Consider the following 15755-nt stretch of genomic DNA (forward strand, 5'->3'; position numbering starts at 1 on the left):
CAGTAAGAATGGAAAGATCGACTGAGGACAGAGAGGCGAGAGGCTGGAGACGGTGACGGAGCGGCGAGCGGCGGGGAGGAAGGAAGGCAAGTTGGACACAAGTGGTGGTTGGGGGTGACACACACACACACACACATAGCAGATGCAGAGGGAAAGACGTATTTGTATAATTTCATAGACACCAGAAAGACTGATTTACAATATGAAGAGCCTGAAGTTGGTATTCTTATATTAGAGACGCTTCCGCCTCCTACATGAACTCAATGAAACTGCCTCGTTATAGTGAAACCAGATTTGGCGTTCGCTCCCGCGGGTCCTTTCCTCCCGCCGCTCTGCCACACACGCCCAACACCCATCTTTTCCTCTCATGTATTAGCTCTAGGTAACATACGAGATAAAGAGAGGTGTTGGGGCGGTGTTGCAGAAGGGGCCCGCGGGAGCCAACGCCAAAACGATCTCTTCAATCTTGTTTCACTATAGCTCGCCCTGTTTCACTATCGCTCGCCCTGTCCCCTCGTGCCTCCTAAGGAGGCACGAGGGGACAGGGCGAGCGAGGGAGGAAGCGGGAGGGACACGAAAGGGAGGTACATGTATACAGTACCTAGTCAGCAGGTATAATAGTTACGCATGAATCCGTTTGACTTGTTCCTTCACCGTCGACCCAATTTCCTCTCTGACTTCCATCGTGCGAGTCATGAGCGAGCGGCGGGACGGAAACTGAACTAGACCTCCGCCAAACACCATATTACTGATGCCATTGACGCGCTGAGGATAAGTGGAGAGAGAGAGAGAGAGAGAGAGAGAGAGAGAGAGAGAGAGAGAGAGAGAGAGACGAAACACAGTTGTCTATAAACAATCATTGCTCTCTCTCTCTCTCTCTCAAATATTTCCGAATACACGAACTAAATCATTTACGTACATAATTTCTAGTTAAATATAATAAGTATCGGAATAAGGATAAGAACAAGAATAAGAATAATGATAGTGAAAATGGATGATTTCGACGCTGCAGTTATGCAGTTACCGTGAACGACAGAACCTTAGTAAAAAATGTTATGCCAGTCTTCTGTGACATTAACTATTGCACTAAGTGAGGGAACTGGTGGTTGAGTGTAATAATAACAATGGGTTTATGAGTTGAATTTATTTATCGTGAACCACAGAGTGAAAATAATAGGCTAGTCTTCCATGTTGTTATCTATCGCTGCTAAAGGTGATTAAAAAAAAGAATATACAAAATATACTATACTAGAACTACGTAGAACCGAGAATGAAAGTAATACGCCAGTTTACTAACATGTTATTTATTGTTGTTAAATGTGACAAACAACAAAAGAAAATATTCCGCCCCTTCTCCCTTCCCTTCCTCATTTGTGGGTCAGCACCTTGGTTTGGGTTAGTAGTAGTAGTAGTAGTAGTAGTAGTAGTAGTAGTAGTACAGCAGCAGCAGCAGCAGCAGCAGCAGCAGCAGTAGTAGTAGTAGTAGTAGTAGTAGTAGTACAGCAGCAGCAGCAGCAGCAGTAGTAGTAGTAGTAGTAGTAGTAGTACAGCAGCAGCAGTAGTAATAGTAGTAGTAGTAGTAGTAGTAGTAGTATATTCAACTGGAACCTCCATATTAAGTGCTTTCAATCTTCCAAGGAAAATAAGAGGCTAATAACTTAGGGCCGCTTTCACAGTCACTTTGTTTGTGTTGATCGTTGCCAATGGCGGCGATCGCCACTATAATATTTCACGTGACACTGGCCCAAGGAGACTATAGAACAGGAGAGGGGGCCTCTATGGGAGACCGTGGGCGGGTGTTGGTGTATGTCGGTTGCAACAGATGGCGCAGGAGCAGCTTTGTTTACATCCAGGCGCCTCCCCCCCTCCAGACCCACCCCCAACCCCCAGAACCCATCAGCAGTGTTGCAACATGGGATCAAGCAGCAAATGTTGCTACTTTTTTTCTTCAGTCTGGTTATTTCCCATTTTAAATAAAAAAATAAAGGTAGATAAATATTAAAATGAACAGTAGGAACTATATATACTGTATATATTTACTAGGTAGATATAGCCTGACTGCATGTCATGAGTAATGCTATTATTGTTATATTATTATACCGCAATTATATTACTTTCTCTGCATGTGTGGTTAGATGTGTTTTATGTGTTTAACCTTTCTGTATATATACTGGAATGAACCAAGGAATTGTAGCCCTACTGCCGTTCTTTAAAACTATGTAATCATGTTTATCTTCCAAACTCATTGTTTTAACACGCACGCTGACTTCCATCAGTAATGATGATATATATTAATTGAGTCATTGGTTTGTAGGGGGAAAGAGTGGGTGAATATAATTATCTTGGTCTAACTTATACTGTTTATTATAACGCTATTCGCAGCAACATCTTTCTCTGCTCCGATTGCAACGCTGCCTCGTTCAAAAATCATAACACCGCCGCGGCCGCCACGTTTACCAGCCGGAGCCTCAAATCATGTCCCTTTGTGGTGATAAAGAGGACACAGCCTGGTGTGAAGCTACATTTATTACGGAAGGATGCCACCCGGGGTAAGTGATATATATAAATAATGATAATGTGGAAATTCTAATCATTTTCACGCTGACAGCTGTTCTGAACTTGCTAACTGCATGCCTCCCCTCCTCCCAAGGCACGAGGCCGAATGGCCTACACACGACAGCTCCAGATTCCTCCCCATTACCACCTGTCAGCCTCGTCCATGTAGCTATCCAGTCTACTCTTAAAACAAGCTATCGTCCCTGCACTCGCTATGTGATTGCTGAATTTATTCCATTCCCCCACCACCCTATTACTAAACCAATGCCTGCCCATTTCCCTCCTAAATTTATACTTTTCTAATTTAAGTCAATTACTGCATGTTCTATCTTGCCAAACGTCTTATGCAAAAGTTAACCAGCATCTCCACTCTTTCATCCCTTACACTGATAAACTCTGGAACAGCCTTCCATTGTCTGCATTTCCTCCTGCCTATAATTTGACCTTCAAGAAGAGTGTATCAAGACTCTACTTTTGTCTGTTTGGGAGTGGTGAGTAGTGGGGCTTTTTTTCTAGTACGCTTTGTTGCCCTTGAGCTGTCTCCTTTGTTTAAAGAAAATAATAATTAAATAAATGGAAGTTGGCCGCCAATGCTTCCAACACATTTTGGTGCCATATCTACAAGTGGCTGGTGACTGTAAGTATCTTAGCAACCTGCATGCATCTATGACATTCCTATCGTGGTGCATGGAGCAAGCTTCACATAACACTCAGACAGAGACAGTTTAATTATGGTTACATATCAGACTCAGTTTATTGCTCAGTCTATTAGGTGCAGTGCTGTTAATATTGTTAGTGGTAGTATTAGTACAATTAATGTATTTATTTTCATTAATTTATGAATATTTATTTATTATATTCTTAGTGTTTGAAAATTCCAATACTAGTATTAAGATAAACAAAAATATCAGAAATATATTTATACTCATTAATTATTATTGCTTTTCTTATTATTACTTCCTTCAATGTCCTGGCACTTTGACATCTAGTGCTTTTCCGTCTAGCAGCCAAAATTGTGGTCTTTCTGAATGTGTATGCCTTAAGTCTTCATTGGTGTAACTAGCTCTTTAACATAAAAATCTGCATCTCTCTCCCTTCTCACCCAGTTATCCCCATACATCCTTTCAGTATCCAAAGAATTTTTTCTGTATTTTACCGTGTGGACATACTCTTTCCTTCCATGTTCCACTGTCGTATGTTATTCCACATCTAACACAACCACATCCCAACAGATCCGAACACGTCCGATAGCATCCAAGAGAATGTGGCAGCTGAAGGGGGAGAGTCCAAGAAAGAGGTCAAAGGTGAAGACATTTAGCCACCCCCCCTGAAGTACATGGCAGCATTCAACCCTCTTGGTGAGCTGCAGGAATGTGCTTCCCATTGCAGTGCACCAGCTCCATGTACTGATTTTGGTATGAATACTTCATCTAGTGTTTGTTGATTGTTGTGTTATTAATCTAATTATGACTTCACAAAATAGACTGTGCAAGTCACTTAACACATGCCCTGCTAAACATCACTTTTAAGTTGTAGAATTCCTTCATATGGATGCTGCTTTATGTATTCTGAAATGATTGGATATTGATTGTCTTAACATTTTTTTTGTCCATGATCACTGAACCATGTTACGGTATGTCTTTGGGTGCAGATCCAGGAAATTAGTTTTTGGGAGGACGTCAGACTTTTTGCGGGTGGAAGGAGCATTAATTAGCATTACCGATTAGCCATTCTCGGCAGTCCTGGTCTTGAAAAACTGGTGGAGTGACCTAAATCAATGGGTATAACGGCCTGGACTTTGTGCCAAAGCATTGTTTTAGCCGCAGCGCGCTTTTGAGCTAGTTTTCCTGTATCACTCAGGAACATTGGGGGGGCCTGGGCCCCCCTTTGGATCCACCAATGTAGCTATGTCTTATAATATATCTATCCTTTACAGTCTGATGGTGCGTCCTTCTAGGTTATCAAGTTTTAGTAGCTACTCATGAGAAGTATTCCTTATAATGATCATTGATTTCCAGATGGTTTGCACTAAAAAAATTTAGTGTCGTGTAACCTGCCGCAAATAATAATCAGCTGTAGTCAACCCTTGCTTTAAAGAACCAATATGGAGGAGGGGGGTGATGTTATATCCAAAAATCTTTTACATCGGAAGTATCCAACCTTTTTGTGTATAATAAACCTTGTTTGTTACATGAACTTAAAAGTTCACAATTTCCATACATGATTCTTTTTTCCTTGTATTTGATGATTAATCCTGACATGTATTTCCATTATCAGTAGGTAATATATAGTAACAAGACAATAATACACATTATAACAATGTATATATTATAGCCCAATGAGTGCACGAGATCATTTACCTCATCAGTGACGCCAAGTCCGGGAGTCCTTCCCTAAATTCTTTGCCCAAATTTGTGACACCAAGTATAATAACTAGTTTTAGTGACCATTTGCATCCATTTTTCACTTTGATTAAAAAATTGCCTCTCAACAGGGTGTGAACTTGATGGGGTTGGAGGAAACTCGACTCGGCCATCAAGCTCACCACAATATAGTAAGGAACCTCTTGTTCTCAGTGATAATTTATCCTCTTTAGTTACTATTCCATGTTGCTTTGATCACAACTGATCTGTTGGAAACATTACAGCTTAATAACATACTTCACATCTCTGCATACAAATCGAGTTCAATATTTAACTGTTACACCAGTAGGCTTCATATCTTAAAAAAAAACGTATGTAAAAAGGTTGAAATTTTGAATGATATATTCAAACTCTTTATTATGTTTCAATGGGTGTAGTACCGTTACGATTAGTCGAGTGATCAGCATATGGGTCTTATGTTTTTGATAGCATAGGTTCAAATTTTGCCATTGGCTGGCAATTGATAGTAACAGTAGTCCACAGATATCTACCTGTTTCTTGTTTATCCTGTTCCACTTTAAACCATGACTGGCCAATCTTTGAAGAGGTAGCATAACCTTGAAGTGCCACTAACAAACCTTTGTCCGTTCTTCTGATGTGATCTTTTTTTTTTTTTTTTTTTTCCCACCTGCCTATAGCGCCGGTAGGTTTTCTTCAGGCACCTGGCGGTCGGCCCAGGCCCGTCATGATGCAGGCAATTTTTTTTTATAGTGGTGCCATTTAGTATTGGCTCATGCTGCCGCCCAGAACTCATTCTTGATTCACTTGGATGGTTTAGCAGGGCTTAGGTATGACTAACATTGAAGAAACAGGGAATTTTTAGATTTTTAGTGTGGCAACACATTGACAAATGTTTTAGTATGGACTGAACATCAAAGATATATATGGTAAATGGGTGCTTGTAGATCTTGACATTATATCTGTCAAGAGTCTCCAGTTGTATCCTCTCCCCCATCTCCTGAAAATATTACTCTTGTCAGGCAATCTAAGTGAAGCCTTCCATCAAAGCTGGTGTGCAGACATAATGTCAATGCTTAGATTCACTTATAGCACTGACAATAATGCAATTACATACACCTATTTTATTATTTAGAATTGTGATTAATTGTGATTAAATATTTTTTCATGTATTTTCAGACATGAAAAGTGAAAATTGCTGCACACAACAGTCTGCCGTCTGCACCGGGAGGCAAGGCAGCTCAAAGCCCAGGCTGTTACAACTCCTGGGCAGTTTTTGCCCAGAGCCAGCAATTTTTTAGATCCAATAGGGGTGGATTTTTTCTGAGGTCAGGTTCAACATGCTGCAAGATGCCAAGATCTAAGCCCATTAGAAGATATGGGTTACAAGAGAGGAGGTTTGCTCTGGCCTTATACTATCAAAGTCCAAATGCTAATAGATTTCTGAGCACAGTATTTCACTTGCCTTCAGTTTCAACACTTCACTCATGACTCAGGGGTATTTCAGTAAATGTTGGCTGGAGCAAACAGACTCTGACAGCCCTGCAGCAAAGAGCACAGGCTTTGTCAAAAGAAGAGAAACTTCGTGGGATTTGCCATTATTTAGTATTACCCTTGTTACGCCAAGAATTTTTTTCCATATACTTTGCCAAATATTGCAAGTAATGCACCATTGTTGGGCTTGCCTGTTATAAATCAGATCTTGTTCATTTAACAAGCTTTGGGTGTCTGCCACTTTCCAGTTGTAATGCAAGGAATCATTTATCTTCCCTGCTAGATATCACATGTAATGCACCATTGTTGGTTTTGCCTGTTATAAATCAGATCTTGTTCAGTTAACAAGCTTTAGGTGTCTGCCACTTTCCAATTCTAATGCAAGGAATCCCCTGCCAGATATCGCATGTAATGCACCATTGCTGGTCTTGCCTGTTATAAATCAGGTCTTGAGCCGCACAAGTTTTGAATATCTGCCATTGTTTATTTCAGGTGTAATGCTTGGAAGCATTTGTTCTCTTCCCTAGCCATCAGTATGCAATGCTTTATTGTGGATTTTGGCTGTTATATTTAATCTTGTTCAGGTAACAAGCTTTTGGTGTCTGCCTTACCTAATATGTGCTGCAGTGACACTTGGCTTGGTTTCATAATGTAAAATACAGCTTGTAATTTCATCACACTAAGTGTCTATCATCACGTGTCTGGCATCATGAATGTGGCTTCCGGGAGTAATCTTGTTTGTATTACAGCATGCAATGTTTTTTCTGCTTTATATGATATACATAATCACATAGGTGTGATTTTTTTTTTTTTTTTTTTGACAAAATGTAATGGCAGTTAATATTCTTGACTAATGCCTCATAAACCTTGTGAAAAATAATGCTTTTTTGAAGGGGGGAGGGGGGGGGCAGAGAGTGGTTTGTTTGGTTGGCCAGGTCAAGGAGTTTCATATCAAATGATTCTATTACATCCAACTTTAATGTGTGCTAAAAACATATATTTTATTACATCCAACTTTAATGTGTGGTTCCTGCAATAAATGCTACATGTTTACTGATGTAGCCTATGAAATACATATCACTCTCTGCCCTGTAATTTGGTGTGTCACATACTGCAGCATAACTTTCCTGCTATTTTTTTACACTGAGTTGCCTTATTTTGTCTCATTTGCTTTTATCATATGTGCCTCCGCTGCATAGTTGTGCCTACTGAGCTTAATATCTTCATGACCATGACACCAAGGTCAGAGCTTGTGAGATCATATCATGTCCTACATCTCATTTTCACCTCCAGTCTCGGCTGTCTCCCAGGACCACCAAGTTATTGCATTCCATTTAAGACAACTCATGTGTTACCTTCTTGATGTCCTCCATCATGTATTTCAGCATGTTTTATGATGCTTTGCTCTTATATTGATGTGCCTTGCAACATTTTTATATAGTTTTCATTGTATATAACGCACCATTGTTGGTTTTGCCTGTTATAAATCGGGTCATGTTCAGTTAACAAGCTTTGAGTGTCTCCCATTGTTTATTTCAGTTGTAATGCTTAGAAGCTTTTGTTCTCTGCCCTGTCAAGCAGTATGCAATGCTTGCCATTATCTGGCACTTGTACAGTTAGTATGATATTTTTGCTCAGCTAAGAGCATGTTGCAAAAGGTAAAGGTACGGTTGGGGGCATACGCTGTAGCAGCACGTGGCCTCAGTGCTCATCTCTGTAACATTGGCCCTTGAGCCTGTGGTGTTAGGGAATCCATTACCCTGGGACACAGGACCAGTGTGACATCCAGGTTGCCACAGTTGCAAAGGCATTATAGTAATCTAGCATGCATAGAATGATGTATGCTTTGCTTGTATTTAAAGCACTGGATATGTTTGACACATATATATATATATATATATATATATATATATATATATATCTATATATATATATATATATATATATATATATAGATATATATATATATATATATATATATATATATCAAATGCTTTCTACACCATATTTTTCCTAAAATAACAAATTGATATAGTGTAGATAATACCTAATAAAACATAAGAATAAATATATTTTTCTTTACCCCATTAGTAAATCATTTTACAATAATGAAAAAAATAAGTAAAGGCTGGATAGGGTGCTGTGGCAGGTACTTCAAAAATAGTAAAGCTACCCCTGAAAAGTGACGTTTTTGGTGGGCTGCAATAGATGGCGCTACTTCCGCACGCCCGAGGAATTACTACATACCACTATCTCTTCGTATACAGTCTCTTTGCACTGGCCTATGGGGTAGTGGCGGTTGCAGACGAAGCGAGAGGTGTCGAGAGTGTGTGGTAAGGTGCGGGGCTAGGCTAACTCCGCAGCCGCAACTACCCTATCGGACAGTTTTATGTGGAAATACAATAGCGGCGATCGGCGCCATTGGTAACGATCAAAACAAACAAAACGGTTGTGAAAGCGGCCCATGTCGGTAGCTCTGTACAGAATCTTTCCAGCTTAGATTTCCAAGGAAAGACAAGGGAGAAGGTCTTTGTTTTCTTAATACGGTTAAATTTAGATGGTGTATACATCAAGGAGGGAAGTGTAGCAGTAAGGCCCGTACTCACAAACCTTTGGGGGGCTTACACACACACACACACATTTGGTAAGGCTTCGTTAGAGGCTGGGTTAGTATTTTCATGGGTAGTTTTATGAACCTAGTGATAGTTTTAATTTAACACTGGATGGTTACCTAATACACGTGGAACATATTTTCAAACATTTCGAGGCTCACACACTCACATGTGATAAGGCTGTGGTAGAGGCTGGGTTAGCATTTTCATGGGTAGTTTTATGAACCTAGTGATAGTTTTAATTTATCGCTGGATGGTTACCTAATACACATGGTCCATATTCTCAAACATTTCGAGGCTAACACACTTACATTTGTTAAGGCTGTGGTAGAGATTGTGCCAGTATTTCCATGGGTAATTTTACGAGCCTAGTTATAGTTTGACAAGGCTTCTGTACCACGAATGTTAGAGAACACACTTAAGAACCCGACTAATCTCCTTTGGGGCCTTGAGAACTATTTGTTGCAGGAGCCGAAAGCGTCTGAGAATACGGAGTCATTACGGCCCTTGACTTGTTGAATGAGGAGGCTGGCGTGCAGGCAGTGTTAGCTTGGAGTTGGAAGGAGGGGAAGCACAGGGTTACCACATATAACTCTGTAAGGGGGATGGACAGGTCGGGGCTTCTGGATTAATGTTGTGTACGTTGACTTTTAAATACTGTTTGCACACCCTCGTCCGGGAGAGTCTGACAGGGGAGGGACACACACTAACCACACCCACAACACACACTCATAATGACACACGGCAGAGTCAACAGTCGTGCCTTACGTTGACACAAAGGCTTGAATTTGTACACGCGTATAGTGGTAGTACCTCGTAAAACAATAATAAATCATTGCCATAATTAGAAGCTGCTTGTCTGTTTATCTGTTTGTTTGAAAGTGATGCACATTTGTTTCATGTAATCACTTACTCAGTAATTACAAACTGATAAAGCCATGTGTTTATGTATTTATATGTATTTATGTCCCTTTATTTCAAAGGGATAGAATGTTCAGATTATCACCTGCTTCTCATGAACTCTCTTTGTGCCTCCGCGGTGCAGTGGTTAGCATCCCTAACTACGAATCTGGGGGCCTTGGTTCGAATCCTGCCTGTGCAGTCAGGGTGAAACCCACCTGGCTATTCACCCCCCCTTTGGGACTGGTCGGTAATTGGGTACCTGAGGAAACCAAAAGGATAAACTATGGCAACCAGGATGTCACAATTGCCCGTATCCCGTGGTAATGGGTTCTCACCCAACACAGGCACAAAGGCCAATGCAACACAGGTGAGCACCGATGCCACGCGCAGCTTTAGCGGATCTCCCTATAACTTTACTCACTAAGTCATGTGAACGTTTCAGTAATCACAAACTAATGAAGGAGCCCCGTGTGCCGACGGTTCCTGCGTGTGCCCCCGCGGCCCAGGAGGCAGGTGGTCCAAGTCGCCCCGCGCGGCCCCAGGTCCCGCCGGAGCAATGCGAGGAACGTGACCACCCGGCCTCCCACTTACAGGTTCACTTCCATTACAGTGCACAATGCCGCGGACTCCCACTCTTATGATGCCCCGGAAATTGGCTTCCGTGCAGAGGTGGGCTAATGCGCTGTTTGAGATTTCTTATTTATGCCCATTTTCATTACTGGGGTCTGGAAAGGTTAAGGTAAGGTAGAATAATAAAAGCCTATTTTGGAAGAAGGCTTGTTCTTGGGAATGGTCTGCTACCAAGATATTTCTGAGTAGCTGAAGCAGGTAAAGAAAAATAATAAGTAGCACTACCCCACTTTCATTACTTTATAAGGGCTGGAAAGGTTAAAGTATGGTCACGGGTATATATTTTGGAGGAAGTTTCGTCTTTAGGGAAGGATCTAATACGAAGATATTTCAGAGATTGGCTGAGAGTAGTAACAAATGTACGGAAGTGGGGGTTGCCTCAGCGGGGGGGACTGGAAGTGGGGTTTGGGGGGGTCAGCGGGGAGGTTACGGAAGAGGGGGTATCTGGACCCCCCTCCTAACCCCCCACACCCATCTCTTTACCTTTCACCCCCCTCACCCCCCCTCCGCACCCCCTCTCGGACTAGCGTACGGAAGCGAGAGTAGGGGTGCCCAGCAGGGAGGGGGTGACGGAGAAGGATACTTGAAGGGTTAAGATAAGATCTTTCTTTGACCCTCGAATGACCACGAGATTATAATCACGGAAAAGGTTAAGGACATTAGGTCAATGACCAGGCTGAAATATGAATTTACTCTCTAATGCAAGTCCGAAAATAAAATAAAAAATCGCCATTGAACGTAAGACTCGATAAATTATTTAAGTTTTGCTTGATGTATTGTATCATGATCTTCTTATTTCTCATGTCTCAACTTGTTTCTTCTTATTTCTTTCCTCAACTTATATATATATTTTTTTACTCCGGTTATTTGGTGCCATCTAACCCTAAACACTGCAGCACCAAGTCTTTTTTTTCTGATTGAATTTACCTTTTCCGTGAAAAGGGATCATGTGTGTGTGTGTGTGTGTGTGTGTGTGTGTGTGTGTGTGTGTGATCCAATCAACACCGAATCTTGAGAAATCTGCGGCTAGCCTGAAATTTTGTGGGCCATCTTTTTAGCCGATTATATGCTGAAGCGGAATTTAGTGAGGATTCTTATGGTATCTTCAAATTCCTCATACGTCTATTAGTTCCCGAGTTACACCGATAAAACTGATTTTTTTCTCTCGTCAGAGTAGCCTAACAAATAAAAAACACTCATTAATTAATGTCTTATATCTCATTTCTTAACTTATTTCTTCTTATTTCTTTTCTCAACTTGCATTTCTTTATATTTTCTGCCTGCTCTTCGGTGTCATATGACCTTAGACGTTGCCGCATCGAGTTTACCTTTTTCCGTGAAAAAGGGATCGTAATAATGTGTGCGTGTGTGTGTTCCATTCCCCTCCGATTCTTGAGAAATCTGCGGCTAACTGGAAATTTTGTGGGCCATCTTTTTTAGCCGATTATATGCTCCGAAGCGGAATTTAGTGAGGATTCTTATGGTATCTTCAAATTCCTCATACGTCTATTAGTTCCCGAGTTACACCGAGAAAACTGAATTTTTTTCTCTCGTCAGAGTAGCATAACAAATAAAATCACTCATTAATTAATGTCTTATATTTCATTTCTTAACTTATTTCTTCTTATTTCTTTTCTCAACTTGCATTTCTTTATATTTTCTGCCTGCTCTTCGGTGTCATATGACCTTAGACGTTGCCGCATCGAGTTTACCTTTTCCGTGAAAAAGGGATCGTAATGTGTGTGTGTGTGTGTGTGTGTGTGTTCCATTCCCTCCGATTCTTGAGAAATCTGCAGCTAGCTCGAAATTTTGTGGGCCATCTTTTTTAGCCGATTATATGCTCCGAAGCGGAATTTAGTGAGGATTCTTATGGTATCTTCAAATTCCTCATACGTCTATTAGTTCCCGAGTTACACCGAGAAAACTGAATTTTTTTTCTCTCGTTAGAGTAGCATAACAAATAAAAATCACTCATTAATTAATGTCTTATATTTCATTTCTTAACTTATTTCTTCTTATTTATTTTCTCAACTTGCATTTCTTTATATTTTCTGCCTGCTCTTCGGTGTCATATGACCATAGACGTTGCCGCATCGAGTTTACCTTTTTCCGTGAAAAAGGGATCATGTGTGTGTGTGCGTGTGTGTGTGTGTGTGTGTTCCATTCCCCTCCGATTCTTGAGAAATCTGCGGCTAGCTCGAAATTTTGTGGGCCATCTTTTTTAGCCGATTATATGCTCCGAAGCGGAATTTAGTGAGGATTCTTATGGTATCTTCAAATTCCTCATACGTCTATTAGTTCCCGAGTTACACCGAGAAAACTGAATTTTTTTTCTCTCGTCAGAGTAGCATAACAAATAAAAATCACTCATTAATTAATGTCTTATATTTCATTTCTTAACTTATTTCTTCTTATTTCTTTTCTCAACTTGCATTTCTTTATATTTTCTGCCTGCTCTTCGGTGTCATATGACCTTAGACGTTGCCGCATCGAGTTTACTTTTTTCCGTGAAAAAGGGATCGTGTGTGTGTGTGTGTGTGTGTGTGTGTGTGTGTGTGTGTGTGTGTGTGTGTGTTCCATTCCCCTCTGATTCTTGAGAAATCTGCTGCTTGCTCAAAATTTTGTGGGCCAACTTTTTTAGCCGAATATATGTTCCGAAGCGGACTTTAGTGAGGATTCTTATGGTATCTTCAAATTCCTCATACGTCTATTAGTTCCTGAGTTACACCGAGAAAACTGAATGTTATTCTCTCGTCAGAGTATCCTAACAAATAAAAATCACTCAGAGCTCCTCATCTACGTTCCTTAGAAAGATTGCCATATGTTACTATTAAGAAACTTATCCCAACAACTGCAAATTTGACGCACTTTCATCGAAAACTTAATTTTAATAATTTTTATTTACTTTTATGGCGCGTTTCGCGTCATCGTCCTCAGAACCTTTTACCCTTGATGACATGAAATGCGTCATCGTGCGCGAGAGGGTTAAATAAGTCAGATTTATCTCAAATTCACTGTCTGGGCAGACAAATATTCGGAAAAGAGAAGGCAAACCAGTTTGTAGATATATATAAATATGCCGTATATTCACGTCCTTATGGATATCTTCTTGTTGATTAGGGTATAAATACTCCTGAATCCCTACAGTTTCGCTCAAACATTGTTGGAGAGCCTCCCAGATGAACGCGTATTCCAATGGTGAACTCCAGGAAAAAGGAACTCTTACACGTTCTATACTCCCAACATAACGAACCCTATGGTTTAAGCTCTCAGCTACTTCTGATCTTACTCTCTTAAGCCTTTGCAGTTACTTTCTTAAACCATCGAAGCCCGCCTTCCTGAAGTCAGGTATTAAGTGTTGTTTCTGCTGACTCTATCCTCCCATTTAATATTAAATTTAATTTCCTTATGATCACCCCAACCTCAATGTTGCTTATTATGTTCTCTTTATTAGTTAACAACAAATCCAAAATATTTTCTTCCCTCGTTCGCACTGTTTTGTATATAGAACGAACTTACATTAGCTGAACTCACACTGTTTTGATTATAGAACGAACTTACATTAGCTGAACTCACACTGTTTTGAATATAGAACGAACTTACATTAGCTGATCTCACACTGTTTTGAATATAGAACGAACTTACATTAGCTGAACCCACACTCCTGGAAGAAGCTAAAATTTTCTAAAGGCTACAATAAAATCAATATGACCGATGAAGATACGGCACGTCACAATGAACAAACTCACTGTCTTCTCTGTAAATACGGGTTTTAAAAGGTAAAGGAGTAAAACATCATGACCATGAAAAATCAGGAAACAATTACATTGAAGCTTATTGTAATAGATGCAACCTTCAAATGAAAAAAATCACAAATTGCAGCGCACTCTCATTGCACATTATGCGGATTACGACATGACGTTAATCCCGCGTGAATTAACGCTACCTGGCTTTGAAAATCAAACTAAGACCAAAACATTCAGTTCAGAAATACCATGAAGTCATCATAAATGACTTGAGATTTATTGACACGTACCGTATGTCTTTATGTCTGGTTCACTCGCGGCTTTAGCGAACCAATTCAACAGCACTGGGAACGAGCCCATGTGCACACAACAGATGTTGAAAGATGTGCCAGCACCTGCGTTACCATTATTGATCAAGGGAAATCAGGTTTTTTGTTATGACTATATGGACTCGATGGAACGACTTTCTGAGACACGTCTTCCATCCCGCGAAGATTTTTTTCAATTCGCTTCAAGAAGCAGAACTTTCCGAAAGTGATTATAAACATGCTCAGAATGTTTGGAGAGTAGCTGGATGTCAGAGCCTGATGGACTATTTGTTGCTTTATGTAAAAGTGGATGTTGGCCTTCTATGTGATGTCTTCCTAGAGTGGAGAGGTATTTTGAAAACCCAGTGAAGGTTGGATATTGTAAATTATGTTAGCCTGCCAGGATTTGCCTATGACTCTTTTTTGTTAAAAACACAGCAGGAATTAGAGATGCTTAGTAGCCCACACACATATATCATTGCATTCAAACAAATGTGCGTGGGGGCTACACAAGTGTTGTGCGTCGTTTTGTACGCACCAATAACATCTACACGAACCCTCAGTTTAATCCAAAACATGATAGAAACACTTTCCTTTCATATCTTGACTTCAACAGTCTTTATCCCACTGTAATGCAAGAGAAGTTACCATGTGGAGATATGAGAAAACTAGATGAGACAGAAATGCACTGGTTTTTGAGCGGGAGGGGGGCTAGGTCAATCAAGCAACCGATGGCGATTTTGGATACCTCATTCTGTGCAATACTGAGGCTGTCTCATGTGAAGTCATTGAGAAAACGGATGACCTCCCACTGACCATCAGAAGACACAATATCATCAATAGATATATATCGTCAGCCGCACACGAATGGTATGAAGAAGAAAACCGTCCAGTACTGTGTAAGAACATAAAACAGATTGGAACACATGTTGCTCAGGAGAAAATACTGTTTGCTCTGTCCCTCCTTAAACTGCTATTCAACTAGGCCGGGTTGTTAAAAAGTGCATGCTATTTATATGTTTAAGCAAAAGCACTTTCTTGCGGACTTCATTCAGGATAACATAGAAGCCCGCAAAAGTGCTACTTGCCCTATCAAGAAAACTGCAATCAAGTGTATTTCAAACA

General features: G+C 40.5%; 1 protein-coding gene across 2 annotated transcripts in view; it reads left to right on the forward strand.

Annotated features, from left to right (window-relative positions):
* Positions 1–2399: 2399 nt before the first annotated feature.
* Positions 2400–15755, forward strand: part of LOC126991899 (uncharacterized) — an 82965-nt gene continuing 69609 nt past the window's right edge. For both annotated transcript variants that reach the window (XM_050850549.1, XM_050850551.1), the window contains exon 1: positions 2400–2549. The gene's annotated coding sequence lies outside the window, so the exon portion shown is untranslated. The remainder of the gene's footprint in view (positions 2550–15755) is intronic.

Source organism: Eriocheir sinensis, unplaced genomic scaffold (genome assembly GCF_024679095.1).
Source record: "Eriocheir sinensis breed Jianghai 21 unplaced genomic scaffold, ASM2467909v1 Scaffold36, whole genome shotgun sequence".
Classification (NCBI taxonomy): Eukaryota; Metazoa; Arthropoda; class Malacostraca; order Decapoda; family Varunidae; genus Eriocheir; species Eriocheir sinensis.